The sequence below is a fragment of the Triturus cristatus genome, chromosome 1_1, assembly GCF_964204655.1.
Source record: "Triturus cristatus chromosome 1_1, aTriCri1.1, whole genome shotgun sequence".
Classification (NCBI taxonomy): Eukaryota; Metazoa; Chordata; class Amphibia; order Caudata; family Salamandridae; genus Triturus; species Triturus cristatus.
In genome coordinates, this window is record NC_140579.1 from 1144058390 (window position 1) to 1144072854 (window position 14465).

A 14465-nucleotide genomic window follows, 5' to 3' on the forward strand; every position below is an offset into this window, starting at 1 on the left:
AGGCAGTCAAATCACCCCATCCTGGATTCCCCTGGTTGTCTAGTTTAAAAAAATGTATAGGTTTGCTAGGTTTCCCAAGGTGCCCGCAGAGCTAGGGTTCAAAAACTACAGCTAGTCGTTTTGCCAAAAAAGGGTCATTTTTCACTGCGAAATTGAGGTGTGACCACATTGCATTTTGCGCCGTTTCCTGTCGCGGGCACTAGGCTGACCCACACAAGTGAGGTACTGTTATTCTTGTAAGACTTTGGGGAACGCGGGGTGGGTGGAAATTTGTGGATCCACGCAGATTCCGGAACTTTCCACCACAGAAATGTGGGGAAAATGAGGGTTTTTGACAATTTTTTAGGTTTGCAATGGATTCTGGGTAACAGACCCTGGTGGGAGGCAGTCAAGTCACCCCATCCTGGATTCCCCTGGGTGTCTAGTTTTCAAAAATGTATAGGTTTGCTAGGTTTCCCAAAGTGCCCGCAGAGCTAGGGTTCAAAAACTACAGCTAGTCATTTTGCCAAAAAAGGGTCATTTTTCACTGCGAAATTGAGGTGTGACCACGATGCGTTTTGCGACCTTTCCTGTCGCGAGCACTAGGCCGAACCACACAAGTGAGATACCGTTTTTCTCGTATGACTTTGGGGAACGTGGGGTGGGTGGAAATTTGTGGATCCACGCAGATTCCGGAACTTTCCACCACAGAAATGTGGGGAAAATGTGTTTTTTTGACAATTTTTTAGGTTTGCAAGGGATTCTGGGTAACAGACCCTGGTGAGAGGCAGTCAAGTCACCCCATCCTGGATTCCCCTGGGTGTCTAGTTTTCAAAAATGTATAGGTGTGCTAGGTTTCCCAAGGTACCCGCAGAGCTAGGGTTCAAAAACTGCAGCTAGTCATTTTGCCAAAAAAGGTTAATTTTTCACTGCGAAATTGAGGTGTGACCACGATGCGTTTTGTGCCGTTTCCTGTCGCGGGCACTAGGCCGAACCACACAAGTGAGGTACCTTTTTCTCGTAAGACTTTGGGGAACGCGGGGTGGGTGGAAATTCGTGGATCCACGCTGATTACGGAACTTTCCACCACAGAAATGTGGGGAAAATGTGTTTTTTTGACAATTTTTTAGGTTTGCAAGGGATTCTGGGTAACAGACCCTGGTGAGAGGCAGTCAAGTCACCCCATCCTGGATTCCCCTGGGTGTCTAGTTTTCAAAAATGTATAGGTGTGCTAGGTTTCCCAAGGTACCCGCAGAGCTAGGGTTCAAAAACTGCAGCTAGTCATTTTGCCAAAAAAGGTTAATTTTTCACTGCGAAATTGAGGTGTGACCACGATGCGTTTTGTGCCGTTTCCTGTCGCGGGCACTAGGCCGAACCACACAAGTGAGGTACCTTTTTCTCGTAAGACTTTGGGGAACGCGAGGTGGGTGGAAATTTGTGGATCCACGCTGATTCCGGAACTTTCCACCACAGAAATGTGGGGAAAATGTGTTTTTTTGACAATTTTTTAGGTTTGCAAGGGATTCTGGGTAACAGACCCTGGTGGGAGGCAGTCAAGTCACCCCATCTTGGATTCCCCTGGGTGTCTAGTTTTCAAAAATGTATAGGTTTGCTAGGTTTCCCAAGGTGCCCGCAGAGCTAGAGTTCAAAAACTACTGCTAGAAATTTTGCCAAAAAAGGGTCATTTTTCACTGCGAAATTGAGGTGTGATCCCGTTGCGTTTTGCACCATTTCCTGTCGCGGGCACTAGGCCGACCCACACAAGTGAGGTACTGTTTTTCTCGTAAGACTTTGGGGAATGCGGGGTGGGTGGAAATTTGTGGATCCACGCAGATTCCGGAACTTTCCACTACAGAAATGTGGGGAAACTGTGTTTTTTTTGAACATTTTTTAGGTTTGCAAGGAATTCTGGGTAACAGACCCTGGTGGGAGGCAGTCAAGTCACCCCATCTTGGATTCCCCTGGGTGTCTAGTTTTAAAAAATGTATAGGTTTGCTAGGTTTCCCAAGGTGCCCGCAGAGCTAGGGTTCAAAAACTACAGCTAGTCATTTTGTCAAAAAAGGGTTATTTTTCACTGCGAAATTGAGGTGTGACCATGTTGCGTTTTGCGCCGTTTCCTGTCGCGGGCACTAGGCCGACCCACACAAGTGAGGTACCGTTTTTCTCGTAAGACTTTGGGGAACGCGGGGTCGGTGGAAATTTGTGGATCCACGCAGATTCCGGAACTTTCCACCACAGAAATGTGGGGAAATATGTTTTTTTTGACAATTTCTTAGGTTTGCAAGGGATTCTGGGTAACAGACACTGGTGGGAGGCAATCAAGTCACCCCATCCTGGATTCCCCTGGGTGTCTAGTTTTAAAAAATGTATAGGTTTGCTAGGTTTCCCAAGGTGCCCGCAGAGCTAGGTTTCAAAAACTACAGCTAGTCGTTTTGCCAAAAAAGGGTCATTTTTCACTGCGAAATTGAGGTGTGACCACATTGCGTTTTGCGCCGTTTCCTGTCGCGGGCACTAGGCTGACCCACACAAGTGAGGTACTGTTATTCTTGCAAGACTTTGGGGAACGCGGGGTGGGTGGAAATTTGTGGATCCACGCAGAGTCCGGCACTTTCCACGACAGAAATGTGGGGAAAATGAGGGTTTTTGACAATTTTTTAGGTTTGCAATGGATTCTGGGTAACAGACCCTGGTGGGAGGCAGTCAAGTCACGCCATCCTGGATTCCCCTGGGTGTCTAGTTTTCAAAAATGTATAGGTTTGCTAGGTTTCCCAAAGTGCCCGCAGAGCTAGGGTTCAAAAACTACAGCTAGTCATTTTGCCAAAAAAGGGTCATTTTTCACTGCGAAATTGAGGTGTGACCACGATGCGTTTTGCGACCTTTCCTGTCGCGAGCACTAGGCCGAACCACACAAGTGAGATACCGTTTTTCTCGTATGACTTTGGGGAACGTGGGGTGGGTGGAAATTTGTGGATCCACGCAGATTCCGGAACTTTCCACCACAGAAATGTGGGGAAAATGTGTTTTTTTGACAATTTTTTAGGTTTGCAAGGGATTCTGGGTAACAGACCCTGGTGAGAGGCAGTCAAGTCACCCCATCCTGGATTCCCCTGGGTGTCTAGTTTTCAAAAATATATAGGTGTGCTAGGTTTCCCAAGGTACCCGCAGAGCTAGGGTTAAAAACTGCAGCTAGTCATTTTGCCAAAAAAGGTTAATTTTTCACTGCGAAATTGAGGTGTGACCACGATGCGTTTTGTGCCGTTTCCTGTCGCGGGCACTAGGCCGAACCACACAAGTGAGGTACCTTTTTCTCGTAAGACTTTGGGGAATGCGGGGTGGGTGGAAATTCGTGGATCCACGCTGATTACGGAACTTTCCACCACAGAAATGTGGGGAAAATGTGTTTTTTTGACAATTTTTTAGGTTTGCAAGGGATTCTGGGTAACAGACCCTGGTGAGAGGCAGTCAAGTCACCCCATCCTGGATTCCCCTGGGTGTCTAGTTTTCAAAAATGTATAGGTGTGCTAGGTTTCCCAAGGTACCCGCAGAGCTAGGGTTCAAAAACTGCAGCTAGTCATTTTGCCAAAAAAGGTTAATTTTTCACTGCGAAATTGATGTGTGACCACGATGCGTTTTGTGCCGTTTCCTGTCGCGGGCACTAGGCCGAACCACACAAGTGAGGTACCTTTTTCTCGTAAGACTTTGGGGAACGCGGGGTGGGTGGAAATTTGTGGATCCACGCTGATTACGGAACATTCCACCACAGAAATGTGGGGAAAATGTGTTTTTTTTGACAATTTTTTAGGTTTGCAAGGGATTTTGGGTAACAGACCCTGGTGGGAGGCAGTCAAGTCACCCCATCTTGGATTCCCCTGGGTGTCTAGTTTTTAAAAATGTATAGGTTTGCTAGGTTTCCCAAGGTGCCCGCAGAGCTAGGGTTCAAAAACTACAGCTAGACATTTTGCCAAAAAAGGGTCATTTTTCACTGCGAAATTGAGGTGTGATCACGTTGCGTTTTGCGCCATTTCCTGTTGCGGGCACTAGGCCGACCTACACAAGTGAGGTACTGTTTTTCTCGTAAGACTTTGGGGAACGCGGGGTGGGTGGAAATTTGTGGATCCACGCTGATTCCGGAACTTTCCACGACAGAAATGTGGGGAAAATGTGGTTTTTTGGACAATTTTTTAGGTTTGCAAGGGATTCTGGGTAACAGACCCTGGTGGGAGGCAGTCAAGTCACCCCATCCTGGAGTCCCCTGGGTGTCTAGTTTTCAAAAATGTATAGGTTTGCTAGGTTTCCCAAGGTGCCCGCAGAGCTAGGGTTCAAAAACTACAGCTAGTCATTTTGTCAAAAAAGGGTCATTTTTCACTGCGAAATTGAGGTGTGACCATGTTGCGTTTTGCGCCGTTTCCTGTCGCGGGCACTAGACCGACCCACACAAGTGAGGTACCATTTTTCTCGTAAGACTTTGGGGAACGCAGGGTGGGTGGAAATTTGTGGATCCACGCAGATTCCGGAACTTTCCACCACAGAAATGTGGGGAAATGTGTTTTTTTTTACAATTTTTTAGGTTTGCAAGGAATTCTGGGTAACAGACCCTGGTGGGAGGCAGTCAAGTCACCCCATCCTGGAGTCCCCTGGGTGTCTAGTTTTCAAAAATGTATAGGTTTGCTAGGTTTCCCAAGGTGCCCGCAGAGCTAGGGTTCAAAAACTACAGCTAGTCATTTTGTCAAAAAAGGGTCATTTTTCACTGCGAAATTGAGGTGTGACCATGTTGCGTTTTGCGCCGTTTCCTGTCGCGGGCACTAGACCGACCCACACAAGTGAGGTACCATTTTTCTCGTAAGACTTTGGGGAACGCAGGGTGGGTGGAAATTTGTGGATCCACGCAGATTCCGGAACTTTCCACCACAGAAATGTGGGGAAATGTGTTTTTTTTTACAATTTTTTAGGTTTGCAAGGAATTCTGGGTAACAGACCCTGGTGGGAGGCAGTCAAGTCACCCCATCCTGGAGTCCCCTGGGTGTCTAGTTTTCAAAAATATATAGGTTTGCTAGGTTTCCCAAAGTGCCCGCAGAGCTAGGGTTCAAAAACTACAGCTAGTCATTTTGCCAAAAAAGGGTCATTTTTCACTGCGAAATTGAGGTGTGACCACGATGCGTTTTGCGACTTTTCCTGTCGCGAGCACTAGGCCGAACCAAACAAGTGATATACCGTTTTTCTCGTATGACTTTGGGGAACGTGGGGTGGGTGGAAATTTGTGGATCCACGCAGATTCCGGAACTTTCCACCACAGAAATGTGGGGAAAATGTGTTTTTTTGGACGATTTTTTAGGTTTGCAAGGGATTCTGGGTAACAGACCCTGGTGGGAGGCAGTCAAGTCACCCCATCTTGGATTCCCCTGGGTGTCTAGTTTTCAAAAATGTATAGGTTTGCTAGGTTTCCCAAGGTGCCCGCAGAGCTAGGGTTCAAAAACTACAGCTAGACATTTTGGCAAAAAAGGGTCATTTTTCACTGCGAAATTGAGGTGTGATCCCGTTGCGTTTTGCGCCATTTCCTGTCGCGGGCACTAGGCCGACCCACAGAAGTGAGGTACTGTTTTTCTCGTAAGACTTTGGGGAACGCAGGGTGGGTGGAAATTTGTGGATCCACGCAGATTCCGGAACTTTCCACCACAGAAATGTGGGGAAATGTGTTTTTTTTTACAATTTTTTAGGTTTGCAAGGGATTCTGGGTAACAGACACTGGTGGGAGGCAGTCAAGTCACCCCATCCTGGATTCCCCTGGGTGTCTAGTTTTCAAAAATATATAGATTTGCTAGGTTTCCCAAGGTGCCCGCAGAGCTAGGGTTCAAAAACTACAGCTAGTCATTTTGCAAAAAAAGGGTCATTTTTCACTGCGAAATTGAGGTGTGACCACGATGCGTTTTGCGACTTTTCCTGTCGCGAGCACTAGGCTGAACCACACAAGTGAGATACCGTTTTTCTCGTATGACTTTGGGGAATGTGGGGTGGGTGGAAATTTGTGGATCCACGCAGATTCCGGAACTTTCCACCACAGAAATGTGGGGGAAATGTGTTTTTTTGAAAAATTTTTAGGTTTGCAAGGGATTCTGGGTAACAGACCCTGGTGAGAGGCAGTCAAGTCACCCCATCCTGGATTCCCCTGGGTGTCTAGTTTTCAAAAATGTATAGGTTTGCTAGGTTTCCTAAGGTACCCGCAGAGCTAGGGTTCAAAAACTGCAGCTAGTCATTTTGCCAAAAAAGGTTAATTTTTCACTGCGAAATTGAGGTGTGACCACGATGCGTTTTGCAACGTTTCCTGTCGCGGGCACTAGGCCGATCCACACAAGTGAGGTACCTTTTTCTCGTAAGACTTTGGGGAACGCGGGGTGGGTGGAAATTTGTGGATCCACGCTGATTCCGGAACTTTCCACCACAGAAATGTGGGGAAAATGTGTTTTTTTTGACAATTTTTTAGGTTTGCAAGGGATTCTGGGTAACAGACCCTGGTGGGAGGCAGTCAAGTCACCCCATCTTGGATTTCCCTGGGTGTCTAGTTTTCAAAAATGTATACGTTTGCTAGGTATCCCAAGGTGCCCGCAGAGCTAGGGTTCAAAAACTACAGCTAGACATTTTGCCAAAAAAGGGTCATTTTTCACTGCGAAATTGAGATGTGATCACGTTGCGTTTTGCGCCATTTCCTGTCGTGGGCACTAGGCCGACCCACACAAGTGAGGTACTGTTTTTCTCGTAAGACTTTGGGGAACACGGGGTGGGTGGAAATTTGTGGATCCACGCTGATTTCGGAACTTTCTACGACAGAAATGTGGGGAAAATGGTTTTTTTTGGACACATATTTAGGTTTGCAAGGGATTCTGGGTAACAGACCCTGGTGGGAGGCAGTCAAGTCACCCCATCCTGGATTCCCCTGGGTGTCTAGTTTTCAAAAATGTATAGGTTTGCTAGGTTTCCCAAGGTGCCCGCAGAGCTAGAGTTCAAAAACTACAGCTAGACATTTTGCCAAAAAAGGGTCATTTTTCACTGCGTAATTGAGGTGTGATCCCGTTGCGTTTTGCGCCATTTCCTGTCGCGGGCACTAGGCCGACCCACACAAGTGAGGTACTGTTTTTCTCGTAAGACTTTGGGGAATGCGGGGTGGGTGGAAATTTGTGGATCCACGCTGATTTCGGAACTTTCTACGACAGAAATGTGGGGAAAATGGTTTTTTTTGGACACATATTTAGGTTTGCAAGGGATTCTGGGTAACAGACCCTGGTGGGAGGCAGTCAAGTCACCCCATCCTGGATTCCCCTGGGTGTCTAGTTTTCAAAAATGTATAGGTTTGCTAGGTTTCCCAAGGTGTCCGCTGAGCTAGGGTTCAAAAACTACAGCTAGATATTTTGCCAAAAAAGGGTAATTTTTCACTGAGAAATTGAGGTGTGACCACGCTACGTTTTGCGCCGTTTCCTGTCGCGGGAACTAGGCCGACCCACACAAGTGAGGTGCCGTTTTTCTCGTAAGACTTTGGGGAACGCGGGGTAGGTGGAAATTTGTGGATCCACGCAGATTCCGGAACTTTCCACCACAGAAATGTGGGGAAATGTGGTTTTTTTGACAATTTCTTAGGTTTGCAAGGGATTCTGGGTAACAGACACTGGTGGGAGGCAGTCAAATCACCCCATCCTGGATTCCCCTGGTTGTCTAGTTTAAAAAAATGTATAGGTTTGCTAGGTTTCCCAAGGTGCCCGCAGAGCTAGGGTTCAAAAATTACAGCTAGTCGTTTTGCCAAAAAAGGGTCATTTTTCACTGCGAAATTGAGGTGTGACCACATTGCATTTTGCGCCGTTTCCTGTCGCAGGCACTAGGCTGACCCACACAAGTGAGGTACTGTTATTCTTGTAAGACTTTGGGGAACGCGGGGTGGGTGGAAATTTGTGGATCCACGCAGATTCCGGAACTTTCCACCACAGAAATGTGGGGAAAATGTGTTTTTTTGACAATTGTTTAGGTTTGCAAGGGATTCTGGGTAACAGACCCTGGTGAGAGGCAGTCAAGTCACCCCATCCTGGATTCCCCTGGGTGTCTAGTTTTAAAAAATGTATAGGTTTGCTAGGTTTCCCAAGGTACCCGCAGAGCTAGGGTTCAAAAACTGCAGCTAGTCATTTTGCCAAAAAAGGTTAATTTTTCACTGCGAAATTGAGGTGTGACCACGATGCGTTTTGTGCCGTTTCCTGTCGCGGGCACTAGGCCGAACCACACAAGTGAGGTACCTTTTTCTCGTAAGACTTTGGGGAACGCGGGGTGGGTGGAAATTTGTGGATCCACGCTGATTCCGGAACTTTCCACCACAGAAATGTGGGGAAAATGTGTTTTTTTTGACAATTTTTTAGGTTTGCAAGGGATTCTGGGTAACAGACCCTGGTGGGAGGCAGTCAAGTCACCCCATCTTGGATTCCCCTGGATGTCTAGTGTTCAAAAATGTATAGGTTTGCTAGGTTTCCCAAGGTGCCCGCAGAGCTAGGGTTCAAAAACTACAGCTAGACATTTTGCCAAAAAAGGGTCATTTTTCACTGCGAAATTGAGGTGTGATCACGTTGTGTTTTGCGCCATTTCCTGTTGCGGGCACTAGGCCGACCCACACAAGTGACGTACGTTTTTCTCGTAAGACTTTGGGGAACGCGGGGTGGGTGGAAATTTGTGGATCCACGCTGATTCCGGAACTTTCCACGACAGAAATGTGGGGAAAATGTGGTTTTTTGGACAATTTTTTAGGTTTGCAAGGGATTCTGGGTAACAGACCCTGGTGGGAGGCCGTTAAGTCACCCCATCTGGGATTCCCCTGGGTGTCTAGTTTTCAAAAATGTATAGGTTTGCTAGGTTTCCTGTGAGAAGTTGGCCTGGTATATGCTGTTCACTAGTTCTAGTGACCACCTTGTACCATGCCAAGCAACACTTATGGTGTGGTTGTAAGTCAACCTTTTCGGACTAGCTGCCCTAGTGGTAGCGTAGGCTAAGCAGTCTTTGAGGCTAAACTCGTGATGCGTGTTAAGCAAGCTGTTTTACCAATAGTAACCCCCTTTTATACCAATGAAAGGACACCACACAGATATATATTCAAAATATATATGTATTTATTTCTCAAAGTAACCCCTAGTCTCTTTATGAGCACAGGAGCACAAATCGTCAAACAAGATTATCACAGAATACACAGAAGTTGCACTTTATATGGATAGGCCCTGGTGGCCACTCGAACCATATACTAAAATAGTGGTATAAGTACCACGAACAGAAAAGGGAAAAGGCCTAGGGCCTCTAGAATCGCTGGGCCTACGAGGAGCTAACGTCAGTTAGTGACCAGGAGGTCCACGGGTGGCGTGTGCAGAGCAAATAGTCACACGCGTGCTCCCATAGGTTTCAATGGGTGCGTAAAAAGTACAAAGTTACTGCAAAAGGAATCTTCCGGATGACCTAGGAACTTAAGATTTGGAACACAGGCACTAGAGATGTATTACTACACATGGGCACCGGAGTACCAGCTTTACCTCACCCACAGGAAGCGGGTGCATAGGCCTCAAAGTGCGTCGGGTTTCTTCTATCTGTTCCGTTGAGCCTGGGACAAAGATGCTGCAGGCGGTCGGTCGGGAAGAGATGCAGTGGATCCAAGAGTGGATCGGAGATGTTGAAGACCTGTAAGCAGAGGGGACAGTGTTCACAGTCACTAGCCAGTGACCAGCGTGGCACCAGGTGGGTACCAGGCGATGTCGGGTGCAAACAGGTGATGAGGGGTAGCTTGTCTCCGCAGCCACGTGGTCCCTGAAGGTCGACGACGTCCAGGAGTCGGCTCACGAGCTGTCCCACGCAGGCTCTCGCTGTCGGCGGTGTCGGCGACTTGATCGAAGCAAACAAGCCTTGGCAAAAGCAATTGCAGGAGGATTCGGAAATCAGCTGTTGGTTCTGACCAGCAAGGTCAGAGGAACTGCTCCTTTGGAGGGGAGCAAGGGCCAGTCTGGAGCAACCAGACCAGCGGTGTTTGTCGTAGATTTCGTCGCCAAGATGGCCACTAGCCAGCGGGCCAGCAACCGGTTAGGCGCGTCGAGTGGCAAAATGCAGAAGGGCCCCACGCAGATCGTGGAGATGCTGGAGGGCTCACCTTTGGTGCAGATGCTGCTCGAGGGTTGGGCTTCTCAGGACCCAAAGCACAACTTGGAGGGAGCCTCGGTTGTTGCACTGGTCAGCTTGTCGTAGTCGTTCCAAGATGGCTGGCTCCACGTGTCTCGGTGCCTCCACGGGTCTCCTCTTTTCAGGGACTGTGGATCGGGCGGTGAGAGGTCTGGAGGTCCAGGTCTTGTCAGTCTCTGGGCTCGGGCTCCGGCGGGAGGCGGCGGCAAAGCAGACGGTGATTCGCTGGATGGTGCTTGCGTTAGCAAGGTGGTCACTCCCTGACCACAGGGGAGATTTTCTTCAGTCTTCTGTGCAGCAGAATGTCGAAGTTCCCGTCTTCTTCTTAGTTTCAAGTTGATTCCAGGATGTCTGAAGTCTTAGGACACAGCTCCTACCTTTATTCGGATTCTAGGGGCCGGACTACCTGCTAGGTCCCTCCCTATGGGTGGGACCAGGAAGGGGGGTGGTTACACCCCCAATCCTTTGTCCAGCTCGCCCCAGGCCCGGGACTGGTGTGCCCCAGGACCGGTTTGAACTGGCATATGCACCGAGGCTCCTTGTGAGCCACAGGCATGTCTGGTTTCTTTCAAGCCCTACCTGACCAATACACAAAATCCTGTCTGGGGTGGTGCATGCACCTCCCCTGGCAGGAAACCCTTTGTCCACACCTCCCAAGCTGGAAGGACTCCCAGCAGCAGGAGGGCAGACTTGTGTCTGTGGTGGCAGCATCCATTTTGTGGAGCTGAGGCTATGTCTGATTTTACCCGGGTTTCAGGTACTGTACATGTCGTGTCCCTCTAGAAGGGTGGAATGCTAACCCCGTCGCCAGAATTGGCGAGGGGTTAGTATTCCAATTCGTATGACACCTTACTCGACATGTTTTGATAAAGCCAAACCAAAGATAGCATTTAACCGCGAGGTTCATAATGCACTTAAGAGTATATGGTATGACGATATCTGGAAACAGTAGAAGGAAGTTGTTCCGACCACTGCAGACAGGCTCAGCTCATGCCAGAGCACCATCTCACATGGAACCAAGCACTCTGCCTTCAGGATTGTTAAGGCCTGCCATAGGAGTGACTTATAGGTTACCAGGTGTCCCATTTAAGGTTAGGTATAGGTATACTACACCTAAGTAAGAGGTGATTACACCAACTTACCCCAGCTGAGTGATCAGCCAGTTGTGTCAGATTGTTAGGCCAAGCCTGGGGTGGCATAATACATGCTGCAGCCCCTGGCAGGCCTTGGGTACACCAATGCCCTGGGTACCTAGTGTACACTGGTACAGGGGCTGACAGGGTGATCCACTTCCAATTGGTTATGCACCTAGGGTGCATAGTTTTAATTTAGTAGAGAGAACAGCAGGCTGGGGGTCTGATTGGCAGGCCCACAGCCTCAATATGTCAAAAACCAGTGAAGCAAAAAGCAAAAATTTGGGGTGACCATAGGATAGCAGACCCTACTCTCCTACACAACCCCCCCCCAAACGCTGGGACATTAAACTAGCCTTGACCAGTCTCGTCTTCATGTCCTAAGTGGAAGTACCTGGAGAGACCATCTGCATTCCCATGGTCAGTACCTGGCCGGTGCTCCACTGTAAAGTCCATCCCCTGTAGGGAAATGGACCACCTAAGCAGTTTGGGGTTTTCACCCTTCATCTGATTTAGCCACAAGAGGGGCTTATGGTCGGTCTGAATCTTGAAGTGAGTGCCAAACAAGTATGGCCTCAGCTTCTTCAGGGCCCACACCACAGCAAAGGCCTCCCTCTCAATAGCTGACCAATTCTTCTCTCTGGGGGTCAACCTTCTGCTAATAAAAGCAATGGGTTGGTCTTGACCATCTACATTAAGTTGTGACAGCACAGCTCCCACACCCAACTCAGAAGCATCTGTTTGGACAATAAACTCTTTGGAGTAGTCAGGACTTTTCAGGATAGGTGCAGAGCACATGGCCTCCTTCAGGTCATCAAATGCCTTTTGACAGCTTACTGTCCACTGAACCTTTTTGGGCATCTTCTTGGATGTCAGATCATTAAGAGGAGTCACAATGGACCCATAGTTCTTAACAAACTTCCTGTAATACCCAGTCAAGCCCAAGAAAGCTCGAACTTGAGTCTGGGTGGTTGGAGGGGACCAGTCCTTGATGGATTGTATCTTACTCTCCAGTGGTTGAACTTGGCCTCCACCTACAAGGTGGCCCAAATATACAACCTTACTCTGCCCTATCTGGCACTTAGTAGCCTTGATAGTGAGGCCTGCCCTCTGCAGGGCCTCAAGAGCCTTCTTCAGGTGGATCAGGTGATCCTCCCAGGTGGAGCTAAAGACAGCAATGTCATCAAGATATGCTGCACAAAAGTCATCCAACCCAGTAAGGACTTGGTTCACCAGCCTTTGGAAGGTGGCAGGTGCATTGTTCAGACCAAAGGGCATCACCACAAACTGATAATGCCCACCTGGGGTTGAGAATGCTGTTTTGGCCTTAGACTCCTCAGCTAACCTGATTTGCCAATAGCCAGCTGTCAAGTCAAATGTGCTCAAAAACTTTGCAGAAGCTAGTTTGTCTATGAGCTCATCTGCCCTTGGAATAGGGTGTGCATCTGTCCTGGTGACAGCATTGAGTCCTCTGTAGTCCACACAGAACCTCATCTCTCTCTTGCCATCTTTGGTGTGAGGTTTGGGGACCAGAACCACTGGGCTAGCCCAGGGGCTCTCTGAGGGTTCAATGACACCTAATTCCAGCATTTTATGTACCTCAGCCTTTATACAGTCCCTGACGTGGTCAGGTTGTCTGTAAAGTTTGTTCTTTACAGGTAGACTGTCACCAGTGTCCACAACATGGGTACACCAGTCAGTTTGACTAGGTATCAAGGAAAACATATGTGAAAATGATTGTAGAACCTGTCTACATTCAGTCTGCTGATGGGCAGTGAGGTTGCCTCCAAGGGTCACTCCTTCAACTGAGCCATCTTCAGGGTTCTGAGACAACAGGTCTGGGAGAGGGTCACTCTCTTCCTCCTGTCCCTCATCTGTAGCCATGAGCAAGCCCATGTCTGCCCTGTCAACATATGCTTTAAGCCTGTTAACATGGAGTACCCTGTGGGGACTCCTGGGAGTTCCTAGGTCGACCAAGTAGGTGACCTCTCCCTTCTTTTCCAGGATTGTATGGGGTCCAGACCATTTGTCTTGGAGTGCTGCTGGGGCCACTGGCTCCAACACCCATACCTTCTGTCCTGGCTGATACTCAACCAAGACAGCCTTTTGGTCATGCCAAGCTTTCTGTAAGGCCTGGCTTGCCTCAAGGTTTTTAGATGCCTTCTCCATATACTCAGCCATCCTGGAGCGGAGACCAAGTACATAGTCCACTATGTCTAGCTTAGGCTTTTTGAGAGGTAACTCCCATCCTTCCTTCACCAAACACAGTGGGCCTCTCACAGGGTGCCCAAACAACAATTCAAAGGGGCTGTAGCCAACTCCTTTTTGTGGGACCTCTCTGTAAGCAAACAGAAGGCAGGGTAGAAGGATATCCCATCTTCGCCTGAGCTTTTCAGGTAATCCTTTGATCATACCCTTTAGGGTCTTGTTGAATCTCTCAACAAGCCCATTGCATTGTGGGTGATAAGGGGTGGTGAACTTGTAGTTGACACCACATTCCTTCCACATAGCTGTCAAGTATCCTGACATAAAGTTGGTACCTCTGTCAGATACTACCTCCTTAGGAAACCCCACTCTGGAGAATACTCCCAGCAGGGCCCTGGCCACAACAGGAGCTGTAGTGGTCCTAAGGGGAATTGCCTCTGGATACCTGGTGGCATGATCCACTACCACCAGTATAAATCTGTGCCCAGATGCAGTGGGAGGATCCATGGGACCCACTATGTCTATTCCCACTCTTTCAAAGGGGACCCCCACCACAGGTAGTGGTATTAGGGGGGCCTTTGTTGTGCCACCTGATTTGCCACTGGCTTGGCAGGTAACACAGGAGCGACAAAACTCCTTTGTATCTTCATTCATATGAGGCCAGTGAAAGTGAGGGACAAGTCTGTCCCAGGTCTTGTTCTGGCCTAGGTGTCCTGCTAAAGGAATATCATGGGCCAAGGTAAGAAGGAAGCCCCTAAATTGCAGAGGTATGACCAACCTCCTGGTTGCACCAGGCTTGGGGTCTCTAGCCTCTGAATAAAGGAGCCCTTCATCCCAATACACTTTATGGGTACCTTGAGCATTCCCAGCAGCCTCAGCAGCAGCCAGCTGTCTGAGGGGTTCAAGAGAGGGACAGGATAACTGAGCCTGCCTCAAGTCAGCCCTTGAAGGTCCCCCTGTCCCCAGAAA